The following is a 12,247-nucleotide window of genomic DNA, read 5'->3' as shown; positions in this document are numbered from 1 at the left end:
TTTTAGGAAAGTCACATGTGAAAATTATAAGTACTTTTAAAAATAATCAGGAGAAACTAAAAAAAATTAGACCATTAATTGTTGAAATTGTCATATTATTATTAAAATAATTAATTTAAAAGGTTAGGCATCTACACTCAGATTTCATTGTATAGGTACAATGATTTATCGTTTAATTAAAATGTAACATCCATTACAGTTCCTTCTCAATATCGAGGTACATGCGAATCCTACTCGGTTACCTACTTTCCCACTTTTTACACTTTTATGTTTTACAATTTGTTACCATAATTTATTATACATATTATATTACATAATAATATTATTGTTGGCTTAAGCATAAATGTCTTAGCCAGTATCCGCATTTAACATCGAAAGTGATCCAGCCTTACCTAACCAGTCCTCCACCATCGATAATATTTTGATACCTTGAAACCTTTAAATACCATATACACTCTCGGTCCCTGAAATGTTGTTTACTTTTCTGTCATCCGGAGAAGTTCAGATCGTTTAGTTTGTAAAAATGTGTAAATGAATTGTTACAAAAAAAAAAAAACTTGAAAATATTCACTATTTAGATGCGGAACCTCATCAGCTGCAATATAAGTGAGGTTTCACTGTAATATCAGCATTTCCTGAGTCACAATCCAAAAAGAAAAGGTATTTTTTATCATTTAAATTAATTTTATATCAAACATCGTTGTTGCCTCTAGTTGGTAATTCCTTACTACGGCTCAGCCGCATATACACTTCAATACCACTCCAATATCCAGGTAAACCTATTAGTTAACATTATGGACAGGCCAATTTACAAAGTATTGCTGAATTATAAATGGGATGGCTCACACCATTTGGTGGAGCCCCGATGGTCCTTAGTATATAGTAGGACGCAGGAAGAAACAATGTTTCAGGAATATGTGCTTGACGCAGCTGTAAGGTGACTAATTATCAGAACAATTATTAAGCGTAACGACTATGTGGTATATCATTTATGGTTTATCTTTTACAATAAATGTAAAAAAATGGGTGATTTGTAGGTTTTATAATTTTGACATAGAAATAATGTATTATGATAGTGCCCCCCCCCCTCACACTATACAAGAAAACAGTCTCAGTTATATTGTAAAAATAATATTTTAAAATGCCAGAGCAATTATATATTATAATTGTGATGCAGGCCAAATATGTGAATAAAAAAGACATGGAAAAGTATACGCCGATTCCCCTAAATGACACCCCTGATTTTCAAACTCATAATGTTATCCGAGACTTCGTGCTATGGTTGCAAACATGGGATAAAAAATAATAATTGCCAATTAAACTTTGCAAAGGGGTATACCTATAGTATACGTGAAGTCAATATTATGCTGTGTTAAAAATATTATCGTTTATCTTATCAACAATATTATCTGAGTGGGGAAATTATCATAGATATGAATTTATTCAGGTTTTTTTACCTAGCATTAATTCTGTCACAAACTTTTATTTACTTATTATTATTTAAAATATGGTAGTACTATTTTTTTCAGCAGTCATTAATTACTTGCCCACTGAGAATTATGAATGAATGTCTCGTAATACAGTGATATTTTTAACTATCCCTAACAATTTAGTGCATTTTAAGTACTGCGATTGGTTGCTTAGTCGAGAAGTGCTGAAGTCTGAAAAAACAATAAAGGAAACTATTTGTGTAAGTACGCATTTGAGCATTTCACATGCGACCGAATATATAGTTCACGCCTTCCACAACTCGAGTGGTTTTCATTACTTCGTCCACGACTGTAGGAAATATCTGTATCAGATTTGGGTAGCATAAAAATATATAGATCATTTAGGTTTGTCCATCCACTCCATCCACAATTGTTATCAAAATGCTTGAAATATGTACAAAAAAATATTATTTATTCAGTTGATGTGGTATTCAGATTACTATCTGCGTGTGTATAAAATATTATGATTTAAATTAACTATTTAAGTACAATTTTAGTTTTGTTATTTCTCAATATAAAAAAATATCGAGACATAACGAAGTAATTTGAGTTTTCAAATACATATTTCGTAACACTATAAGAGCTTATATTATTTAAAATATTGTGTTGTGAAATATTTTACCATTGTTCACAATTTACGTTTAAGTAAATTGTTGGTATTTCTCAGATATATATGTTTATACATTATTAGTTATATTTATTAGTAGTTATTAGTTATTAGTTATTATTAATAACTTATTACGCTAAGTTTTTTCTTTAGTGTCAAGATGTAGAATGTTAATGAAACATAGTGGCAGTGTAATTATAAAATTGAAAATACGTTAAAGAACTCGATTTTCAACATTTTATTTTTCTTTAATTAATGAATAAATATGGTTTTTCTTTAAGAAAGTATGTATAGGGATTGAAGATCCGGTATTATTAAATACTTTTAAAATTATAAAATTACAAAAATAATTTATAAGTTACTACTAAAACTATATCCTTACATGAGCAAATTAACGGTGGGTACAAATATTATTAATTATTTTAGTGAAAAATGCTAACTAGATAGTCCGAATGTGCAATTGAGTTTACAAACTAATTTAATACTATAATTGTATCTACTCAGTGTCTAGTTATAGTAGTTACCATAGCCAGCCACCGAGGATGCTGTAATTCTATAAACACATGTTTAATTATTTAATCGGCTCCGCCTGTTTTAAAGTGTCTAGGAAAATGCAATTAACAACCAATCCACTGTACTATTTTGATTTAATGATAGGCATAAATTGTATTATAATTAATTGATCTGTAAGCCCAAATAAGTACATAGGTACCTACAAAAACATAATATGTTATTAGAATCTTGACTGCACATCAAAGTCATTTATAATTCATCTAAGGTCAGTAGAACAAAAAATAAACGATAGGTACACAAAAGAAAGCTAAGTGCAAATAATAATTGTGAAAAAATCTATAGAATGGAGAGGTACAAAATCGTGTTTTCATAGTTTCGACTGTTTATTTTTCGTCCGCCACTTTCGCAGTTATTGTTGACTAATACATAGATCCCGGGTGGTGACCACGAGATCATGAAATTCCTAAATGTTGCTCCTTAAATAAATGTCACACTTACTAAATATCGTTCGATCGTAGTGCAGGATGTGTCAACACAATAATATAACAGAATAATATAACACTATAGAGGATCTAGAACCGAAACAAATTATATTATCACGTGTCGATATTTGCAGCGTAATAAGAATACGTGAAAAATACGCCTTAAGCTTTAAGTCTTCAAGGTCCGTTATTATTTATATTATATTTAAAAATATTTGCACTCCGGTTTTCTCGGGCGAACAAAATCGCATGTACCTACGTCATAATATAATTACGTTGTGTCGACTTAAAACGCAATCGAGTAATATATAATAATATAATATAGTTCACTTGTAATCTTCACCGGAACAACAGTGCGGAGAAGAAGAACACAGGGCAATTTATTATTAGGCTGCATAATAATAATAATAATAATAATAATAATAATATTAATAATAATAGCACAATGAATTATAATATTCGTACATAATGAATCAGAGTGTCACTGGACAAACAGAAAATATTTATACCCTGGTTTTCTCGTGCAAACAGATTCGATTGTCCGGCACATTATACTTTATCATAATATGATGACTTGAAGCACAATCGAGTACATGGATATGTGTTTACTTGAAATATTTATCAAAGTCGAAGAACGCAGTGTAATTTATTATTTGACTACATAATAATAATAGGTAATAATATGAATTACAATATTCGTACATTTTGTAGTAGTGTGTCACTGGAGAAACGGGCCAGGGTCGACAGTTGTCAACGGGCAATTATTGTGTTCGAGTGCAATAATTTTACGAAAAATAAAAATAATTCTTAACAACAACGACACGACGACAGCAAATTATTATACAACTCGATGCCTTCGTAATGTTTACATTCTCCATTACAGATAAGACATGGTGTCACAATATTTATTATGGTAGCCAATAATTACCTACGTATGTTATCAACCATTTTTTTTCAACCGTCCCGATTTATTTTTATACATTGAGTACCTAAGTTATAATAATTGATCGGGAGTGATGAAAATGGACAAAATATTATATAGTTTGTGGTATTAGATAAGTTGTATTGATTTTTTTCAAAATTTCAATGCGCCTATAGTTCTTAGACCTGCCCATACATATTTTGACTGCAAATAGATTTATGTGGCGTGGTTTGAATACTCGATATTGTACTCAACCATTGGGGTTTGTTTGTATTTCAATAAACACAACATGTGAAGATCACAGGTGAACATCTGGTCGAATTGTCGGGGGACATTATCCAAAGGCGCCCACAACCTGATTCCAATTGAAATGGTCAACGGGTGTACATACGATTCCATTTGTTTGGGATAGAGGATAAGCTTTCAGTTGCCTACACCGATATGCATCTATGTAGATTGTTGAAGACAAAAAGAGCAATTGACGAATGTAAGCTTGAACCGAAAAAAAAATATTCAAAAGGTTTATTTTAAACTCAGCCTGGGGTTTTCAAATAAAAATTATTGCTGTGTAAACTCGATCCGAATAAAAATTATTTTCTCAGATCTTCTCATATCATCTAGTTTAAAATTATTTAATAATATTTTTGAGACCCGTTTAACACTCCCAGGGACGCAGAGGACACCACGAAAACCGAGGAGGAGATTCTTGTTACTCTAAAAAAAAGTAATTTTGTTTTATTTTCATTTTAATATTGTTAAAAAGTAAGTACTTTCGTTATAGCAGAATTAAATTATATAAATGTATATTATTTATACAGAGTGATCCAACAAGTATGTTCACTCACCTCTTTTTCTTTAATTGTGAAGTAAATAGTAACCTCAACATTTAATAGAACTTAATTATTTTTTACTGTGTACCTTTATATTTAATTACCTATTTAATTAATTATTTCTACACATACATGTAATGTTAAAAAATAATTCAATGATTTAAATATCCTGAAGTTGAGACCATAATAAGTTGTGATGAGTCCGATGATGATGATGTTTTTTAAAACAGAGAAAATATATTCAAATCTTTTTTTATTATGTAATAAAAAATAAAAATTAATGCTTGTATATATTTTTAATGACACAATTCTAGTAGAACAAAATCATACAAATGATGAAATAATTCCAGGAGTTCAGGTAGGCTCAAAAGTGTATGTGGACAATCTAAATTATAAGTACAACAAAAAAAGTATAGTGCGAACCCGTTTGTAAGTCTACAGGGTGTCTCGTGAGGATTTAATCATTGCGATATCTCTTGAAATAATGTAGATATCATACTTCTTGTTTTTTATCAAGACTCACGGAGTCTTTTATTAAGACACAAAAACCTATTTTATTGTGCTTATTATTATTTTGACATTAGTCACTTTGAAGCTGCTGAACACTGAACATGTCTTCAAACACAGCACGGAGTGAAAAGGCAGAGACACTCTAGATGGCCCACTCTTCCATACTCTCTAAATCATTTAGTAGAAATATTAAATGACCCCACCCACAACAAATACAGTGAAACCGTTCAAAGACCTCCAACTAGGTAAAACAAAAGTATAAATTGTATTATAATTTATAGCAATAGCAAAAAACGAATCAACTTACATGATTAAGTGTACTAGTATGAAATATAAATTGCAGATATTTCCAAAGAGATTGGTCTTTAATTATTGTTCGGATCCGAATAGGAATTATATTGCCAAATCTCGAAGCCATATCTAGGTATCGAGAATAATTGGTAATTTTTTTAGTGGCTGGCACGTTCTAAACACTTCCAAAAAGTCCACCAGAACTGAAAAAAGGTGCTTTTGTTACGTTTCAGATAGTTAACAAAAACGTAGTAAGTATATACATAAAATATAACAATAACAATAATAGTAACGTATTTTCTATTACTTGTACTTTGCAGTCATTCCCAATGGTTTACGTATTCCGCATACACATAATCAGGATTCTTATCACCCGCTTTTGAACATCGTGCTCAATATTTTACCGTTACTTTATGAACATCTATGTATCATAACTGACTTTAAGATGCCACTGATGAGCTCTGTTCCAAATGTGATGCCTGATAGTAAGTTGATGGGTTGTTGGTTTCATTATTGTAAATAGGTATAAATAAGAAAAAAAATGCAAACTTTAGTAGACTTTACATGGGTATCATTTTACAGGCAGTCATACGGTATAATGAACGAAAACTGAACAGTGTATACCATCAATTTCAAACTAGTCCTGTAGCAGCTAGAGTTTTTAGAATGGTTGTATAAATTAAGTGAATCAAAAACTAAATGTAAACAAAAAAATATGTTAATTATTTAATAAAATGTATTTTATTTCACAATTTTAGTTATTAGCCAAACCGCATTTATCGACCTAAAGAGGGAATCCAAAATGTCCTCAACATGTTAATATAAATGATGGATTTAGGGCTATCATGAGTTATGTTCGACAGTTTCCAGACATTGAACTATAATTGAGAACTTTTCTTGTTGGATACATTGAAAGATTCTGGCTAACACAAGTTAGACCAACACAATTTTAAGTGTTTTTTGATGTGAATTTAGGACGAACAATTACTTGAAGTAATTTTATTCGACTTTGTTGACATAAATGTCAAAACACCCAAATATATGGGATTTATAATAATTTATTGTTAATAAATATGCTTTACACCCTGATGTTTGATATAGTGATATGTAATTTAAAAATAATGAATTCAATAAAAATCCAGTAAAAGAAAACAGAAAGGATAGCAAAGATAAATAAAATACAAATATTAGTTATAGCCTATGGCTAGTTTTGTATATTTTATGTGTACCACTGTCCCATGTAAATATAAAATATGATTTAAGACTGTAAAATAATGTAAAACTGTAAAAGTAACACTAAGACATTAGAATTTTGAATTCAGGCAGGGATGCCCGAAATGTTAATAATTTGGATTACTTCTCTACTAATTTATGTTCATGATTATTGATTATGCTCAATTTTGTAAATATTCATTACCGATTTTGAGAAGCAGTCACCATCACATTTTTTTCTACTTGGGAGCCCAACTCCAAAAGACAAAAAAGGCTTAATGTCCAACTGGGATTTTATCATTTATATTATTTTTAGAACAATGTAATAGTTAATATCGATTCTGATTGAGTCTGATTGAGTATGGATTTAAAACATTTAATATAGAATTTTATATTATCACTTTTAGTTTTTACAACAATTTGATTTGGGTACGTCACATAAACTTCATTTACACAAATTTTAATTGGCTTTTTTCTTCTTTTTGTTATAGCCATTTTATTTTTTACATATTCTTCAATATGGGTCAGGCTTTTTTTAGAAGATATTATTGTGTTAAAACTATACATTTGTAAGTAAAAAGTAACCCTAGCATCAACACCTTCATTTAGACCAACCCTTTTAATATGTTGATAATTTTTAAGCCATTCGTTATAATCAACTTTTTAAATATAAAATAACTATTGAGAATTTAGAGGTTGAGACATTTATTATTTTCGGAATAAGATATTCGCAATTAATTAACAATACAAATAAAATCATAATTACATAATTACATCCCGTAATTAAAATCACAATTATTATCTTACATATTTTATTTTGTTTGTGAACTATAATTATATTGCGTAATAACTAATAATAGTATATCTCAGTGGCGGTCAAATGATTTTGTCATGGGGGGATGTGGCTGATTTTTTAACATGCATGATTAAGTAATCATTAAAATATAATTTATGGTTTGCATAATGTCAATTGTTTTAATTAGTAATTTATTTTTAACAATATTTGTATTACATTATTAAATCAATTTTTTTGTGTTTGTTGCCAATTCGTTCAATACTTCGTTGGAGGTTATATATTTTATGAACATTGAACAGCCATAGTGGCCAAGCCATTGAGACGACATGTTGATCAAAAAGGATATTATAACTTGCTGTTGAATTGATTGTATTTTGTAAGCAGTAAACCTAAAGTGTTTACAGTGTTTCACAAAATAAATATTAAATGATATATTATTTTATGTTTGTATGTTATATGTATAACAACTGTATAACCATAATATTCATTATTATAAACTATTATCCTTATTCCTTTGAGCGCATAATGTGTAATACCTAGGAAACTACTGGTCTAAATTTTGATTTCTATACATCGAAATTTTCAAAAAAATTATCCTTTAAATAATTTACAGTGAAAAAGGGGGGGGGGTTCATTTGGAAAACACAAGTTTGTATCACCATAGAACACTAATTCAGTGGTACAAGAAATCTCAAGAATTTGAAAATATGGTCTTTGAGTACATTTAAATATTCCGAAAATCAGATTTAAAAAAACTTCATTAGTAAAGAGAAAAAGGGGGGGGGGATGAGCATACTTGTTGGATCACCTTATATAATATGTATTATGTATTATATAATGTATAAAGGGGATCGGTGGCGGACAGTTATTTTAGCCAAAACATCTAATTTTTATTCCATCATACTGATCGATGTAGTAATGCGATAATACTTTTTAAAACTGATTTGAATTTGTTATTATGTCTACTTGAGATCGGTCAGTCTATTTTTCCTAATTTATAAATTATTATATTAACTATTTTATTATGTACTTATTGGCCTTTTTCATTACTTAACTGTAATTGCCGGTGACTCAGGTTTCTAATACCCCCAAATATTTTTACTCCTGTTGGTAAATTTATTATCCTGGGATAACTTTACTGGTGGTACAAAAAACCTAGGATACTTTTACCCCCTTAATATTTTACCGAGGGTAAAACATCCTAGGATATTTTTATTGCCCCGGTAAAACGATTTCAGAGATAGTAAAACTGAGCTAGGGTATTTTTTACCCCCATGATAAAACGATGCCCAGGGGGTAAAACTAAACTAGGATATATTTACCATCCTGTAAAACGCTTTTTGCAATAGTTATCGTAATAATAGTATTAATATTTTAATTTTTAAGTTATAATATATTGTATATATTTTATGTATACGGTAATAGTATTGTGTACTGCAGTTATTAAAATTATATCGTAAATCAAATGTATTCATAATAAAATTAATTTTTACTACTTTATTTATAAACGGTAGGTAAAATAATACACATTTAAAAGATTATAAAGTAAATGATAAAATAAAATGTATATAAGTACCAAGGAACTTATAGGTTTAATTATGGATCACAACTTTTATGATATATTTATTTTCAATAGTGTATATACTATATAGTTTAACAAATCTTTTGTCTTTTTTAATCCAAATTATTAAATGCCTATTGAATTAGTTCTAGATTAATATCTGCTACAACTGAGTAAAGGTTTCTATTTTCGAGGCACATGTATAAACAATTCTTAATTTCCTTAACTTCGTCTTTGTAGTTACTATGAATGTACTATTCTTACTAATTAACTGATACGATTTAGGTATTTTGGATTTTGTCAATTCTGAATATTTTAATATATTTATTAGGCATCACTAATATTAGTAATATATTTATATCACTTATATTTTTTTATAATATCTTTGGCACTTCTGACTTTATAATATGCATCATTTTATATTTGCGCTTATATGCTACTAATTTGTATGTATTTTTATGCGTTGGTGCTTACGTCATATAGAACAATACACTGGGTTTGTTTTACCCCCACCTCTGGTAAAACTTTCCCAATAAAAATTATCTCATTTTTTTATGTAACTATCTATTTATGTTATATAGGTACTAGGGGTAGTAGAAGAATAATTTATATACCAGCGGTTTAACTATTTTTAAATAATATACTTATAATTATATAATAATAGTAAAGATATCCCAGGGTAAAGTCGACTGTTACACTTGGCCAAACTTACAACAAAACAACAAAAAAAGACAACCATGGGCCCAGATTATATTTGTCTGACAAAATATGTGCGACAAGTAAGAAATTATTGTATTATTTTACACTCTGTTTTAATATAAAGAATATACACCAATAATTATTCATATTATTTATGTTACGGGCAAAGTACGAATATTTAAGAAGATTATCTGGATAATGGATACATTATGAATGAGGATGTACAATGTACCAATATAGGTTCAAGTGCGATGAAAAATAATACATATTTATATCAAAATATATTTGTGTTCTACATTTGTGGCACAATCTCTGGGTACCCTTTAGAAATGTATATTTCATCTGTGGGCCAATATCCGGGTAATAAAATGTAAACAAATATTGTATACGAAGCAGGTTGATAATATGTAGCCCAATTACCGGCCGACCCACTGTTCATAATATGGTTAAGGCTTATATTACCCAGATAATATGTAGGTACATTACCTGGTTAATATCTAGGTACCTACTCTACGCGTTTTCGGACCTTACCCATCACATGTTTAATAACTTCATATACGGTTTATGTTGTTATTTCAGTAATTTAATGTCTAATATTGTATTACTTATTTAAAATTAAGGTACACTGAAGGTCCTAAGAAGTAGTACAAATATATTTCAACGAAATTTTAATCACAGGTATCAACGATAACCATACTATAATTACACAACAAATTCGAATTATTCTGGTCGTACAATTATTTGAACTTATCTTTGATAATGGCTGGTATGAAAAATAATCATACATGTGGATTAGGAGTTACCTACTATTATGATTCGTTACGACAATTTCTTAATATGCTGAAAAATATGTTTCTATTAAGAACTTTATTCTGCGCTCAAGGTTCAATAAAATCAATACCTGTATAATATTCCGGATAGTGCTAACCGGAGTAGGTGTTTATTTAAAGTTTAATTTTGTTTTTTTTTTGCAACAATTCTAGGTTAAGTACTTGCTTGCTCCCGTTTGTTTCTTATATATTAAATTATACAAGGTCATATTTTCCTACAATATCGAGTGGGTGGTTCGGCGAGTCAACATAAAAAGCTTGGACAAAGTCGACTTTGGACTTTTCGATTTGATCTGCCCGCGGACATACGGACACTTCCATGTTCAAGTTTCTGGCAAGCAGAACACAATATTATTCAACGACGTCGGGATTCCAATTGTACACGAACTATATTGGATCAAGAATTATAGTGACGTTTTCAATTATTAAATTCATCACGAATTCTATTAAAAGGACGTCGCACCGATAACATTCAAACAATACCACGGAGATCGAAAGTAAGTATATAATATTACTAAAAGTGATTTCAGTGCTATTGCACCAAATATTATAATAATATATTTTACAGAAATCAATATTTGAAATCACGAATCGCAGTCTTTTTTTTTTATTATTTTAAGGTATAAAGTTACGTTATAATATGTAATTACCTTTGTATTTATTATTTTGTTCCTTTTTTTTCCCTTGGATAAGTACCTATACACATTTTTATCCTCTACAGTGACTGTGAACTGGGATAGTAATTTGTTGACAGTTTTTTTTTTTTACACAGTATTGTGTTGAAAAAGATCACTAACAATATTACTTTCGTTCGTTTTGTATGATATAAGCTATAGATCTAAAATAACTTTTTAATAAATTATGATTATGAATTGTGATAGATTTTCTTGAACTCGTACTTAGTGTTTTTACCATTTTATATTATGAAATATGAGTAAAATATAGAAGAACAAACCTTGATGTCATATCTAAAGAGTCGTATGTAGTGATGATTTATTTAGTGATATTAATGTCAAAAGTTATTTGAGTTTATTGATCTTGAAATTTAATTATGTAACGAGTAAAATTAAAAACATGCAATGTAGGCACTGATATTTTAAAATATGACAAAATAAAATGTTAAAAAAATAAACGTGACTGTAATATTATTAGTTGCCCAAACGAAGAATCCTTGTTGGCGTATTGACGCAAATCCGGTTTTTTGGTTTTTCATTTTAAGTACTACCTATTACCGGTTAAATTACACTTAACGTATTGTATGAGTTAGACAAGTGATCATTCAAAAGGTTAAGAAGAAAGCAATGTAAATATTTTATAATTACGTGACTTAAATACGACCTGTGTAAACATGTTTCAGCAATTATTTCATAATTTTTATTGTACTTACCTACCTATATATTTTTAATTTTGTATTTTTTCAATAGTACATTTATAGTCATTACTCATCAGTCATAATACGACAATATTAATAAACTGATAGTCTTTTGAATTGCATTTGGTTTTT

The 12,247-nt window shown here is 29.0% G+C and overlaps 1 pseudogene; it reads left to right on the top strand.

Annotated features, from left to right (window-relative positions):
* The first annotated feature begins 794 nt into the window (after positions 1–794).
* Positions 795–9,697, top strand: LOC111031554 (annotated as a pseudogene).
* The last annotated feature ends 2,550 nt before the right edge of the window (positions 9,698–12,247 follow it).

The sequence above is a fragment of the Myzus persicae genome, unplaced genomic scaffold, assembly GCF_001856785.1.
Source record: "Myzus persicae strain clone G006 unplaced genomic scaffold, MPER_G0061.0, whole genome shotgun sequence".
NCBI classification, from domain to species: domain Eukaryota; kingdom Metazoa; phylum Arthropoda; class Insecta; order Hemiptera; family Aphididae; genus Myzus; species Myzus persicae.
Note: the sequence above shows the minus strand (reverse complement) of the source record. Positions and strands in the feature narration are given on the sequence as shown.